This window comes from Trachemys scripta, chromosome 1 (assembly GCF_013100865.1).
Source record: "Trachemys scripta elegans isolate TJP31775 chromosome 1, CAS_Tse_1.0, whole genome shotgun sequence".
In the NCBI taxonomy this organism is placed as follows: Eukaryota; Metazoa; Chordata; order Testudines; family Emydidae; genus Trachemys; species Trachemys scripta.
The window spans coordinates 153506621-153521321 of NC_048298.1; the positions used below are offsets into that span (position 1 = coordinate 153506621).

At 44.5% G+C, this 14701-nt stretch overlaps 1 long non-coding RNA gene across 1 annotated transcript; it reads right to left on the minus strand.

The window, feature by feature from the left end:
• Nucleotides 1-1622: 1622 nt before the first annotated feature.
• On the minus strand, nucleotides 1623-14218 carry LOC117871042. Its single transcript, XR_004644131.1, has 3 exons — nucleotides 14055-14218; nucleotides 2515-2658; nucleotides 1623-1785 (listed from the first exon to the last, which is right to left on the minus strand). It is a non-coding gene; the product is annotated as an uncharacterized LOC117871042 (long non-coding RNA).
• Nucleotides 14219-14701: the final 483 nt, after the last annotated feature.

The window sequence follows — 14701 nt, forward strand, 5'->3', positions numbered from 1 at the left end:
AATGCATTCCTATCTTAGAACAAATCATTTATTAAATAGACACGGCAACAACTGTGCACTTAGGTAACGCTTCTGTGCCACCTCTCGACTGTATGATGCAAAATAGAATGGGTTGCATGATCTTAGCTTGTAAACTCTTGGAATAGGGACCATCTTTTTGGTACTGTGTTTGTAAAGCACGTAGCACAATGGGGCCTGGGTCCATGACTGGGGCTACTAGCTGCTGCTGCAATAGAAAAAATAATTGTTTTTCCATCTCTAACTTCTTGTAACTCTCTGTTTGGAGACGTCAGGCCGCTGAGCGCTTCTGCAGCTTCTCCCCTTGTGAGACGATCCTCCTTTCTTTTATCACAGGGTCAGATTCCGCATGGTATCTGCTGACCCTCAAGAGCCTCTTCACTCATTTGCCTGTCTAACAGGAGCTGTCTTTGCAGTTGTTGACACCGTAATCATTCACCTTGAATGGAAGGGGGTTAGGGGATTGTTTTTCAGACTCTGTATGTGTGCGCACAAGATCTGAAGAAATGTGTGCACATCACTTTAATGGACCGATCAAAAGTCCATTGCAGTCAATAGGAATTTTGCCTGTGATGGGCTTTGGAAGAGGCACAAAGAGAATTGCCACGGTTGAACGCATATGCTGCCCATGCTCACAAATGCACATCTGAGCTGCCGGATGAGAGGAAAGGATCTGCAACTGAAGCAGGGACAAGCCAGTGAAATGGGGACAGTGCTGAATTAAAGAATTTTGGGGGCCCTGTGCACTATAGCAATTGGGAGGAGCCCACCTTCCCTGCCCTTGGTATGTGGGAGGCCCCATGTGGGGCTGTTGGTGAGTGAGCCCATCCTGTACTTACCCCCACAGCAGCTCCTGTCCTCTAGGGCTGGCCTAGCTCCCTGCTCTGGCATGTTGGCTCTGCCCCCTTCCTGGCCCTGGGTTGGCTTTTGGGGTGTCTGTGAGCAGGAGGCTCCCCCCACCAGCCACAGTGGTTGGGGCCTCGTGAAAGTGCACTGGTTAATCTGGGTCTGCATGGGGAATCTTGAAATTAGAGTTGATTCTAGTGTTCCTAATTATTAGTGCATCACAAAATGTCCCCACTCTATCCAGTTTAGTTGCCTATGTAGAGCAATACGTTCTTATTCAAAGAACAACTGTGTAAGAAAAGAGTGGAGGAAAATATGCCAGGACACCTCGTGCTACAATTATTATTAGTAGTAAGCATTTTTATTCTAGCATCCCAAAGCCCTAGCTGGGCCCATAGGGCTAAGTGCTATACAAACACAGAAAAGAGACAGTCTGTCCTTGGGGCTTACCATCTAGATTAGACCTGCACGCACAGTAGGAAAAATGTTTTAGAATTCTTAACAGTGCTGAGCAGGCTTTTTTTAAACTTTACTACATTCACACCCCCTTTTTGTTTGTTTTTCCACAAATAGCCTTTTGAGCAGTGTTTTGTTCACACAGATGTTGGGCAATGACTGTTCACCATGCAAATACCTGTGTGTGCATGGAAACATCATGATGGGCACCTGCTGTTTCTGACTCCTTGACTGCCTGTTTATTAAGTTTCAATCAAACAATGATCAGAAACACTACCATGTGAGTGAGGTGACCACTTTTACAACAGAGAGCAAGCAGCCGAAAACATTGTTAAAGTGAACAGGTCATGACCAACCAAGCTTTTCTTTAATAAGCTCTCATAGGATTGCTGATTTTTTTTCTCCTTCTAACTGTGCTGGAAATCTGACAGCAGCACTCATGGTATCTTAATGCTTCTGGTCCGGCTGAAACCCGGAAGTGGAGTGTTGTTTGAAAATAAGAAAGGAGAAAAACATTAGTCACTCTTTTAAAATGAACTTTGACATTACGACTAAGTTATAAGCAAGTGAATACAGGAGTTTATAATGGGAAGCATTGGGCAACCTTAACTATTGGCATTGCAATCTGCATCACCTATAATACACAATCTCCTATGCCCCATGACGCATAGGCAATATTTATGTACTGTTAGCTTTGTTTGTCTTTGGATTTTATTGCCTATTTTGCATTTAGACAAAGAACTTAGGAAAAACAGATACACAAAACCATTTAAAATCTACGCAAGATCTTCCTTTCAATGCTGCATCCGGTGCCAGCCTCGTAAAAAAAACAAACACATTCATTGCTCCCTTATTTGTGAATCAAGTTTTATCAATTTAAATGATCTGTCTCTCTGCTGATGGTGTATTGGTCTAACTGATACAAACCTGGTTTGGGCACTTCCTTGTTGTGCAATTAATGAAGCAGCCCTGCTGTATTGCAGCTAGAGCTGGGTAAATTTTTCATTCAGTTAATTTACCCCCTTCCCCCTTTTCCTGATCATGAGTTAACCCAGAGTAGATGAGTGGGTGCCTCACAGCATCTTGTGGTGGTGTCAGGGCAGCTCTGCACATAGCCCCTCACCTCAAGTTGGTTGATAGGATAAGGCCCCTCAGTGAGAGTGGGAGAAGTCTGCATTTTTGTGGAAAACTCACATGTGTTGTCCTGAGTAGTCTTGCATCTCCCTGTTCCCTTTAAGGCCAGTTCATCCTTCTGCCACCCTCAGACGTTTCCTCCATTCTCTTTCCCCAGCCGTTAGTCCTACGTCTGACATCAGCTGAAAGGGCAGGAAGCACAGCCTGTATGGGTAACGAAAAGCTGAATATCTGGAAACTCCAAATGGGGATGTGTGTGTTGGTATTAGGTGAAGGTTGGCGGGGGGCTATGACTTGAAAACACATTGGACTAAGCTATGCAGAGGGACAGGATGTGTATGTGAGATTGAATAATAGGGGGCTCAGAGGTGCAGCTCTTGTTAAAGTCCCTCATCTGTTATGGATGGTGGCTCTCCTTTCTGGTCTGGTGGCAGCAGGCCCAAAGGTTGATGAATCTGAGGATGTCGTATGGCAGGACCTTCCCCCGTGTTTTTTTGGCTTCAATGTAAAGACATTTCATAGTGCTTTCTTGTATACCAGAGCACATTGTATGTTGAGTCAACTCTTGATAGGAAGCTAACAATGGACATGGGAATGTCAGATGGAGATTTGGTTCTGTGTAAGTTCTCACAAGGAATTGGTGGTTCTGTCATATTTGGCCAGAGGGTTTTACTTTTGTCACTGGAGATCATGCTTCTGACATTTAAGTCAAGGACCATAATCAAGGAGGGAGGAAAACAAACAAAAGAACTAGCTTTTGTGCTGTGCTAGCTCATGTATGCTGTGGAAAGAATATAAATGAGGCTGAAAAACATGACCATACATTATATACCGGTGCAAACGCAAGTGTTCAGTAAAGGTCTGGTGTGTAGATATCATAGTGATGGACCCAACAGAAATGACTAAAGTAGATAGAAAACCGAGATAAAACAAATGTGTGTGAGATTTGGGAGATATTCTAAAGCTAACATATCTTTGAGAGAATGACAGCAAATCTCTATCTTGCATGCTCACCAGCTCTCCCATGGGAACATATGCAACAAAGTATTTGTCCACGGGGCTTTTCGTGTACGTGGCATAGCATGTTATTGTAGAACTGAAAATGTTAGTAATGAGACAATACTGGTTAGACATGCCTAGAGCACGCACTAGCCTTTTCATGCAGCAAATGGCTTTATCTCCTGAGAGTCAAGAGACCCCAGCCAAACTGGCATAAAAACCATACAGGACCAAACTTGATGAGGAATCTGGAATCTTGAAGTGCTCTGACTGCTAAACTATGGAATTATATTTTCATTTTTTGTACTGATCTAATCACCGTAATTTCAGATTTGAACGTGTCCTATTATGAAGAAATTTATGGCTAAAATTGTATTGTTTTTTAATTCTCTCTGTCTTTCATATTGAAGAAACTAAATATAAAGTTAACTTATTAAGCCTTTTAGAAGTGACTAATGATTTGGGTTCCCTCAATTTTTAGATGCCCAACTTTAAAGAAATTTTAGAAAGGGCCGAGCACCCTATTTTGGAAATTCAGGCTCCCTTTAGACTGTCTAAATTGGGCACCCCAAAATGGAAGCACCCAAAACCATTAGCCCCTGTTGAATTATCTTGATATTAAATCTTTAGGCCTAGTTGACATTGGAATGTTGTACAGGTATATTTGTGTTAGGTAGAGTTCTGATTTATATTTGTCCAATATAGTTATAGTGGTGCAAGCTTTAGTGTGAATGCAGTTATACTGGTATAAAGGTGACTTACACCAGTCTAGTTATTTCCATACGGGAAAGGGAATGACTACCAGTAAAAAGCCCTTTTATACTGCTATAATTGCATCCACTCTAGGGTTTTTTTCCACTTGAATTATACTGTTACAGTTAAAGCAATACAATTTTGTTGGGTAGCCAAGTTCCTGTTGAATTCAGAGAACAATAGTAAAACCCTCCTCCACCTTACCACACTCTTGCAAATTGTGATGTTGGGTGCTCAAAGATTGTGACTCCTAGTAGTTAAAGGGGCTGTATTACATTGCAGAAGTAGCTAGTTCAGCTCTTAGGGGGATGGCATTTTTTAAATGATTAATTCTTCATAAATTTTATTCTGGAAGAGACTCAATTCTACAGTCTTTCAAAAATTTCTTTTTATTGAAAACAACATAGGAGAAATAAGCAAATGCAAAACCTCCCTGCCCCCCCCCCCCAAACCCACAAATGTATCACATTTTCCTTGCATGTGTTTCATCAAGAAACTAAGTGTTTGTTGAGGACCATAAATGTGGTTGGCACTGTGAGATACCTAAGTCTAAGCCTGATGAGTCATCCCTAATCCAGCGAGAGTAATGAGTCATCAGAGGTAATTTTCTGCAGGTGTTGTGATAGGCCCCACACCATTCAACCAGGGTTCAGCCAGTCCACAGGTGAGGACTCATCCAGGTGATCCCAAGCTGGGGATATAGGCTCCTCAGGGAAGTAGCCTTTTTAATCTCCTCAATATCACTACCTGTCTGGGAACACTCCCATTGTTAGTAGTTTCAACTGATTGCCCTTGCTCCTATTCTAGCTGTGCCTGCTTCCATGCTAGCCAGCTTTCATCTGCTCCTGGTTTTGCTGGCCACCCAGTAACTCTGACACTGTGCAGTCCTAGAAGGGAACTTGTACCCTGTCATATGGGACTTTGTTTAAATTAGGTAGGCAATAGAGTTTCAGTTATTTAGACAGCAACCTCTGTTCATACTGAGAAGTCTTTCTTCACAACTATAAAGGCTACTTTTCTTTTTAAATTAAATTTTCAGCTTACATTCTACCAAATCACAATCTGTTAAGAGAGCCAGGTATATTAAGTGGGCTAGATTCCCTCCTTTGAGTCTGATATTTAAAAGTGCCTGAAAAGCTTTTTAGATGCCAGTCAGATAATTATTATCTTGGATGTCATTTTTCCCAGTGTCTGCTCTGCTTCTCTTAGTAGCTGAACTTCTATTTATTTGTACGTGTGTGTGTGTGTATGTGTATATATATATATACACACTTACATTTGTTTTCTGGTTATGAACTGCCCCCATCTGCCCTAAACCTAGCTATCATTAATTGACTTTCTTATAGGTGTTGTAATAGATGTAGTTTTTGTGGAGAGATTGAAGGAGCATGTAATGGGCTGATGAATCCCAAATTAGGTTATTATGTTGTATTTATGAGACTAACAGAGTAGTTTTGGCAGGTGATAAACATGTTAGACATAGCTTCCCTTATGTACTTACCATCACCTTGTTAATTTTCACAACACAATTGTCCAGAATTTTCAGCTGTCATTTTGTCGTCTTATAAATCTTATTCGATTGCCTTAAGGGATAAAAAATAATGAAGAGACTCTGTGGTCTGTCATGTTTGCTATGTAGCTCGTTAGCAGCTTTATCATGCATCGCAATCAGGTCAGAACAACATTCTAGTAATTCAGCCAAAGCCTCAGCTGGGGTACATCACCACAGCTCCATTTACTTGAATGGCGTCTTCACTGCTTTATGCCAGCTGAGGATCTGGGCACTTTTGCCAGGACTTTCTCATACTATTTCCGAAACACTTCAAACACCCAGTGAGTGCCTTAATTAACATAAATTTTAAAGCAGGTGTGGTGAGGGAATGATGCAGATTCATTGGCGTTACACTTCATGTTTGACTATGGGATCGACTCTTTGGAATGGCATGTGTCTGTCATGTGCATAATCCAGATGTCATGACCTGATCATTGTGGGGGTTTCCAGCTTTTTTTGGAAGCCAGAGATGCTGTGAATTTGGCCTTCATGAACACACACCACAGACTAAAAAAGCAACTCAGACAAAGTAGCATAACTTGGACAACTAGTGATGAACCTTTCACTTGCAGGCAGCTGGCTCAAATCCAGCTAAGGTCCGTATGGGATAACACTTGATGGCTATTCAGCACAGCTTGTGAAATGGTTCCGTGGGTTCAGCCCAGTTTCCAATGGACAAGGCTCTAACTCACAAAATTATAATTGGCACTTTATTGGCATTCTCAGGGATAGAGAGACTGAGGGCTGAATGAATATGGAGTGCTATATATCTACCCTCTCACCACCTAGAGGTGGTCCCTGTAAGATAGGAATAATACATGCTGTACCTGCTTTGTGAATGTAGTCTCCAGGGCTGTCAAGCTGATGCCTTACAGGAGCATTGAAGTTTTTTAGAAAAGGAGAAAAATCCATGAATACACACATCAGAGAACATCAGCTGTGTTGATAGCTTGACAGCTCCTGGATGCAAGACGTGGTAACCAATGTAACTGATCCAAGCTGATTGGGATGCTGTGAATGCTGTTGTGCTGCAAACCCATCCAGATACTTGCTAATACATATCAGGTGTTTCATATACTCTAGGGCAAAGATTGAGTGTTTCAGACACAAGGCACTATAGGATCTGATTCTCAAAAAATAGCTCTAACGTTGATTACAGTTTTGTGATGTGAGCACCTGTCTCTTCAGGATTGGACTGATATTGAACAAACTCACATGGGCTCCTGAACAGCTGTAAAGATGGTGACAACTTTGCCATTACCAACCTGGGTCTGAATCAGTGGAGCTAGAGATGAAAGCATTTAGAACATACATACGTACTGGGTCAGATCAAAGGCGCATCTAGCCCAGTATCCTGTCTTTCGACAGTGGCTAAAATGCCAGGTGCCCCAGAGAGAATGAACAGAACAGGTAATCAAGTGATCCAACCCATCACCCATTCTCAGCTTCTGGCAAACAGAGGCTAGGGACACCATCCCCATCCATCCTGCCTAATAGCCATTGATGGACCTGTCCTCCATGAACTTATCTAGTTCTTTTTTGAACCCTGTTATAGACTTGGCCTTCACAACATCCTCTGGCAAGGAGTTCCACAGACTGACTGTGTGTTGTGTGAAGAAATGCTTCCTTTTGTTTGTTTTAAATCGGCGGCCTATTAATTTTATTTGGTGATCCGTACTTCTTGTGTTATGAGAAGGAGTAAATAACACTTTCTTATTTACTTTCTCCACACCAGTCATGATTTTATAAACCTCTATTGTATCTCCCCTTAGTTGTCTCTTTTCCAAGCTGCAAAGTCCCAGTCTTATTAATCTCTCCTCATAAGGAAGCCTTTCCATAGCCCTAATCATTTGTGTTGCCCTTTTCTGAACCTTTTCCAATTCCAATATATCTTTTTTGAGATGGGGTGACCACATCTGCCTGCAGTATTCAAGATTTGGGCGTACCATGGACCTATATAGAGGCAATATGACATTTTCTGTCTTATATCTATGCCCCATTACCCTAGAGCTGGCCAAAATTTTTGAGACAAAATGGCTTTTTGATCAAAGTGAAAAATTTCATTTTAAATTTTAATTTTAAATGAAATTTTCTGGATTTTTGACAAAACAAAATTTTCAGTTTCCATGTTGTGTTTTTATTTTTTTTTTTAAAAAGGAAATTTTAAAAAATCTCTTGTGGAAAGTAATTGCCATTTTAGCTCTACGTATCTAAGCCCAAGCTTCCCAGGTGTGTTTGTGTGTAATGCCAGTCTGGTTCACTAAGTAATGAGAACATTTGCATTTGGTAAAAAATGCAGGATTAATTGTGAACCACTCTTTAGTCTAGTACCACCCAAGTGCTCTTCAATGGACTTTGTGCCATGTATATGAGAGTGAAGAAATCACAACATCATACAAGCTGTCCCAAGCTGGCGGAGCAGGGATGCTGGAGGTAGGGGCACAACCTGGTCCAAGCTTTGCTCTGTAATGAAGTTACCTCACCCCCTTGTGCTTTTACATCCTCTCCCACCATGTGTTTACCTAAACCATCAGCTCTTTGGGACAAGGTCATATATTCTCTTAGGGTATGTCTACACTACGAAATTAGGTCGAATTTATAGAAGCCGGTTTTATAGAAATCGGTTGTATACAGCCGATTGTGTGTGTCCCCACATAAAATACTCAAAGTGCTCTAGTCGGCGGACCGCGTCCACAGTTCCGAGGCTAGTGTCGACTTCCGGAGCATTGCACTATGGGTAGCTATCCCACAGTTCCCGCAGTCTCCGCCGCCCATTGGAATTCTGGGTTGAGATCCCAATGCCTAGATGATGCAAAACAGTGTCGCGGGAGGTTCTGGGTACATGTCGTCAGGCCCCTCCCCCTCCGTCAGAGCAACGACAGACAATAGATTCGCGCCTTTTTACCTGGGTTACCTGTGCAGACAACATACCACGGCAAGCATGGAGCCCGCTCAGCTCACCGTCACCATATGTCATCTGGGTGCCGGCAGACGTGGGACTGCATTGCTACACAGCAGCAGCTGCTAACTGCCTTTTGGCGGTAGACGGTGTAGCATGACTAATAGCCGTGGGGCTGGCAGCCGTAGGGCTGCATTGCACCAGCCCCTTGCCTTTTGGTAGAAGATGGTATATTATGACTGGTATCCATCGTCGTCGTACTGCAGTGGCTGTCAATCATGGGCACCTGGGCAGACATGCTACTGTCTCGATGATGATGGCTATCAGTCGTAGTATGCTATTTTCTGGCAATTGCCCAGTATTGTCTGCTAAGCACCCAGAAGAGACCGAGGGCGATCTGGGTGCTGGCAGACGTGGGGCTGCATTGCTACACAGCAGCAGCCCCTTGCCTTTTGGTAGAAGATGGTATATTACAACTGGTATCCATCGTCATTGTACTGCAGAGGCTATCAGTCATGCTGCACCGTCGGCTGCCAGCTTAAGATGTAAAAAATAGATTTGTTCTGTATTCATTTGCTTCCCCTTCCTCTGTGAAATCAACGGCCTGCTAAACCCAGGGTTTTCAGTTTAATCTTTGGGGGGACCATTCTGTGTGACAGTTGTTTGTGTTTCTCTCTGATGCACAGCCAACTTTCTTGATTTTAATTCCCTGTACCTGTACGCCATGTCGTCACTCGGCCCTCCCTCCCTCCCGCCCTTCCTCCTTCTCCTGGTCCGTCAGATACTAGTTTTGCGCCTTTTTTCAGACCAGGCGCCATAGCTAGCACTGGGATCATGGAGCCCGCTCAGATCACCGCGGCAATTATGAGCACTATGAACACCACGCACATTGTCCTGGAGTATATGCAGAGCCAGAACATGCCAAGGCGAAACCCGGACCAGCCGAGGAGGCGATTGCAGCGCGGCGAAGAGAGTGATGAGGAAATTGACATGGACATAGACCTCTCACAAGGCACAGGCCCCAGCAATGTGGAAATCATGGTGTTACTGGGGCAGGTTCATGGCGTGGAACGCCGATTCTGGGCTCGGGAAACAAGCACAGACTGGTGGGACCGCATCGTGCTGCAGGTGTGGGACGATTCCCAGTGGCTGCGAAACTTTCGCATGCGTAAGGGCACTTTCATGGAACTTTGTGACTTGCTTTCCCCTGCCCTGAAGCATCAGGATGAGAGCAGCCCTCACAGTTGAAAAGCGAGTGGCGATAGCCCTGTGGAAGCTTGCAACGCCAGACAGCTACCGGTCAGTCGGGAATCAATTTGGAGTGGGCAAATCTACTGTGGGGGCTGCTGTGATCCAAGTTGCCAGGACAATGAAAGACCTGGTGATATCAAGGGTAGTAACTCTGGGCAACATACAGGCAATAGTGGATGGTTTTGCTGAAATGGGATTCCCAAACTGTGGTGGGGCCATAGACAGAACCCATATCCCTATCTTGGCACCGGAGCACCGAGCCACCGAGTACATAAACCGCAAGGGGTACTTTTCAATGCTGCTGCAAGCCCTGGTGGATCACAAGGGACGTTTCACCAACATCAACGTGGGATGGCCAGGAAAGGTACATGATGCTCGCGTCTTCAGGCACTCTGGTCTGTTTTGAAAGCTGGAGGAAGGGACTTTCTTCCCGGACCAGAAAGTAACCGTTGGGGATGTTGAAATGCCAATCGTGATCCTTGGGGACCCAGCCTACCCCTTAATGCCATGGCTCATGAAGCCGTACACAGGCAGCCTGGACAGGAGTCAGCACCTGTTCAACTATAGGCCGAGCAAGTGCCGAATGGTGGTGGAATGTGCATTTGGACGTTTAAAAGTGCGCTGGCGCAGCTTACTGACTTGCTCAGACCTCAGCGAAAAGAATATCCCCATTGTTATTGCTGCTTGCTGTGCACTCCACAATATCTGTGAGAGTAAGGGGGAGACATTTATGGCGGTGTGGGAGGTTGAGGCAACTCGCCTGGCCGCTGATTATGTGCAGCCAGACACCAGGGCGGTTAGAGGAGCACAGCAGGGCGCGGTGTGCATCAGAGAAGCTTTGAAAACGAGTTTTGTGACTGGCCAGGCTACGGTGTGAAACTTCTGTTTGTTTCTCCTTGATGAACCCTCCAACCCCCCCCACCCGGTTCACTCTACTTCCCTGTAAACCAACCACCTCACCCTCCCCTCCCCACTTCGAGCACCGCTTGCAGAGGCAATAAAGTCATTGTTATTTCACATTCATGCATTCTTTATTAATTCCTCACACAAGTAGGGGGATAATTGCCAAGGTAGCCTGGGATGGGTGGGGGAGGAGGGATGGAAAAGGACACACTGCATTTTAAAACTTTAACTCTTATTGAAGGCCAGCCTTCTGATGCTTGGGCAATCGTCTGGGGTGGAGTGACTGGGTGGCCGGAGGCCCCCCCACTGCGTTCTTGGGCATCTGGGTGAGGAGGCTATGGAATTTGGGGAGGAGGGCTGTTGGTTACACAGGGGCTGTAGTGGAGGTCTCTGCTCCTGCTGCCTTTCCTGCAGCTCAACCATACGCTGGAGCATATCAGTTTGATGCTCTAGCAGACGGAGCATTGACTCTTGCCTTCTGTCTGCAAGCTGATGCCACCTATCATCTTCAGCCTGCCACTTGCTCTTTTCATCCCGCCATTCAGCCCGCCACCTCTCCTCTCGTTCATATTGTGCTTTTCTCATGTCTGACATTGACTGCCTCCATGCATTCTGCTGTGCTCTATCAGCGTGGGAGGACATCTGGAGCTCCGTGAACATATCGTCCCGCGTCCTCCGTTTTCTCTTTCTAATGTTCACTAGCCTCTGCGAAGGAGAAACATTTGCAGCTGGTGGAGGAGAAGGGAGAGGTGGTTAAAAAAGACACATTTTAGAGAACAATGTGTACACTCTTTCACGATAAAAGGTCGCATTTTTCCTCTGCCTGCCAGTTTGGTATGAGAGATCACTCACGCAGTGCCAGGCAACAGATTTCGGCTTGCAGGCAGCCATGGTAAGCCACCGTCTTTTGGCTTTTTTAACCTTCTTAACATGTGGGAATGGTTTCAAACAGCAGCACATTTCCCATATCAAGGATGAATTGGGTTGGCCATTTAAAATGGATTTTCAGTGTAAAAGGAGGGGCTGCGGTTTCCGGGTTAACATGCAGCACAAACCCAAGTAAACCACACCCCCCCCCCCACACACACACCCGATTCTCTGGGATGATCACTTCACCCCTCCCCCCCACCGCGTGGTTAACAGCGGGGAACATTTCTGTTCAGAAGAGCAGGAACGGGCACCTCTGAATGTCCCCTTAATAAAATCACCCCATTTCAACCAGGTGACCGTGAATGATATCACTCTCCTGAGGATAACAAAGAGAGATAAGGAATGGATGTTGTCTGCATGCTAGCAAACACCGGGACCATACGCTGCCATGCTTTGTTATGCAATGATTCCAGACCACGTGCTACTGGCCTGGCGTGGTAAAGTGTCCTACCATGGCGGACGGGATAAGGCAGCCCTCCCCAGAAACCTTTTGCAAAGGCTTTGGGAGTACATGAAGGAGAGCTTTCTGGAGATGTCCCTGGAGGATTTCCGCTCCATCCCCATACACGTTAACAGACTTTTCCAGTAGCTGTACTGGCCATGATTGCCAGGGCAAATTAATCATTAATCATTAAACATGCTTGCTTTTAAACCATGTGTAATATTTACAAAGGTACACTCACCAGAGGTCTCCTCTGTGCCCTCAGGGTCTTGGGTGAGTTTGGGGGTTACTGGTTCCAGGTCCAGGGTGACAAACATATCCTGGCTGTTGGGGAAACCGGTTTCTCCGCTTCCTTGCTGCTGTGAGCTACCTACATTACCTCCATCCTCATCTTCCTTGTTCCCCGAACCGTATTCCCTGTGTGTTTCTCCATTGACGGAGTCATAGCACACGGTTGGGGTAGTGGTGGCTGCACCCCCTAGAATGGCATGCAGCTCCGCGTAGAAGCGGCAAGTTTGCAGCTCTGCCCCAGACCTTCCATTTGCTTCTTTGGCTTTGTGGTAGGCTTGCCGTAGCTCCTTAATTTTCACGCGGCACTGCTGTGTGTCCCTGTTATGGCCTCGGTCCTTCATGGCCTTGGAGACCTTTTCTAATACTTTGCCATTTCGTTTACTGCTACGGAGTTCAGCCAGCACTGATTCATCTCCCCATATGGCGAGCAGATCCCGTACCTCCCATTCTGTCCAGGCTGGAGCTCTTTTGCGATCCTGGGACTCCATCACGGTTACCTGTGCTGATGAGCTCTGCGTGGTCACCTGTGCTCTCCACACTGAGCAAACAGGAAATGAAATTCAAACGTTCGCGGGTCTTTTCCTGTCTACCTGGTCAGTGCATCTGAGTTGAGAGTGCTGTCCAGAGTGGTCACAATGAAGCACTGTGGGATAGCTCCCGGAGGCCAATAACGTCGAATTCCATCCACACTACCCCAATTCTGACCCGCAAAGGCTGATTTTATCGCTAATCCCCTCGTCGAAGGTGGTGTAAAGAAACCGGTTTAAAGGGCCCTTTAAGTCGAAAGAAAGGGCTTCGTTGTATGAACGTGTCCAGGCTTAATTTGATTTAACGCTGCTAAAGTCGACCTAAACCCATAGTGTAGACCAGGCCTTACTTTAGCACGATGGGGCCCTGATCTTTTTGGGGACCTTTTTAGATGCTACTGTTAAACTAACAATTAATGTTAAATGTAGCTTACACCTGCTATACAGCCCCTTTACACAATGAGATTAGTGTGAGGGACCTTGAATGAAAATCAGGCCTTATAGGTGCTACAGTTCCCACTTATGGAAAATATTTTTAAGAGTCTCTTTTAGTTCTAGCAGTAATACATAACATACAATGTTACGTCTAATTTTTGTTAAGCATTGCATGCCCACAGCTTGTGGTATGATGACGTTACTTCTAACTTAATAGACTTTAGAGTTCATTTAAAAAAAATTGTAGACTTTTCAAGAATGTTGCTATTGCATCAGTGGAAAAATATAACAACTTTTTGGTGGCTAAAAAAATCTCTCTAAATCACTCCAAGATATGTCAGAACCTTGTGTAGCTTAGATAAAGTGCCTGCTTCATAGTTCAAAGGTTTCATCGTATTAGAACTGAACTTCCCAATCTGAATCTCGCATGAGGCATGTTCTCAGTGCTGCAAAGTTAGGACCAAATTAGTCACTTTGATACTAGCTGCTAACTCTTTTCTAGTCATGCTATTTTTCCAGCTATAGCACATCTTTTATGTGGCTGAACTGAAACTCATGAAATATATTGAACCAGATCAATAACGTATAGCTATAAGCAGTAAAATAAAGCCAGGTTACCTTGGGTAGGAAATACTGAACAAGAGACACCTCTTGTAATGAAGGCCAGTTGAGAGGTGTTGAACAAGAAGAATTACTCCTAAATTAGTTGCAATCAAAAAGAATGACAAAGATTTGTGTGTGCACTCTGTCTGAACTAGGCCCAGAGTACCTTCTAGCGATAAACTGTCACAGGAACAAAAACACAGTTGACGTTGCACATTGTGATAGACAATGCTAGATTCAATATTTAGACATAAATTGGCCCCGTGACAAGGGTATGTTTAAAAGTTCAACAAAACATTTTGAAATGCTTGATAAAGATCAAAGGTATACAGTGTATGCATGCAGATATGAAAATCAGCTTGTCTCATTAAGCAAAAAGAGAGATCCTTTCCCCTTGAGATAGTTAATATAAAACTGGCCTGCATCAGCTGTGATGAATTGCTCTTCTTTTCCTTAGGCTTAATTCTCTTTTCTCTTAATTCTAGATTTACTCCATTGTAAATCAGAAGAGAATTGGACCCCTTTTCCTGCATGTTGCCTATCTGGACTGTAAGCTCATTGGGTCTCTTATTAAATGTATGTAAAAAACCGACCACACTTTGAAAATCAGGTCCTATATAACATGAACCTATCCTTCCTCGCAAAATGTGCCAGGAAATCAA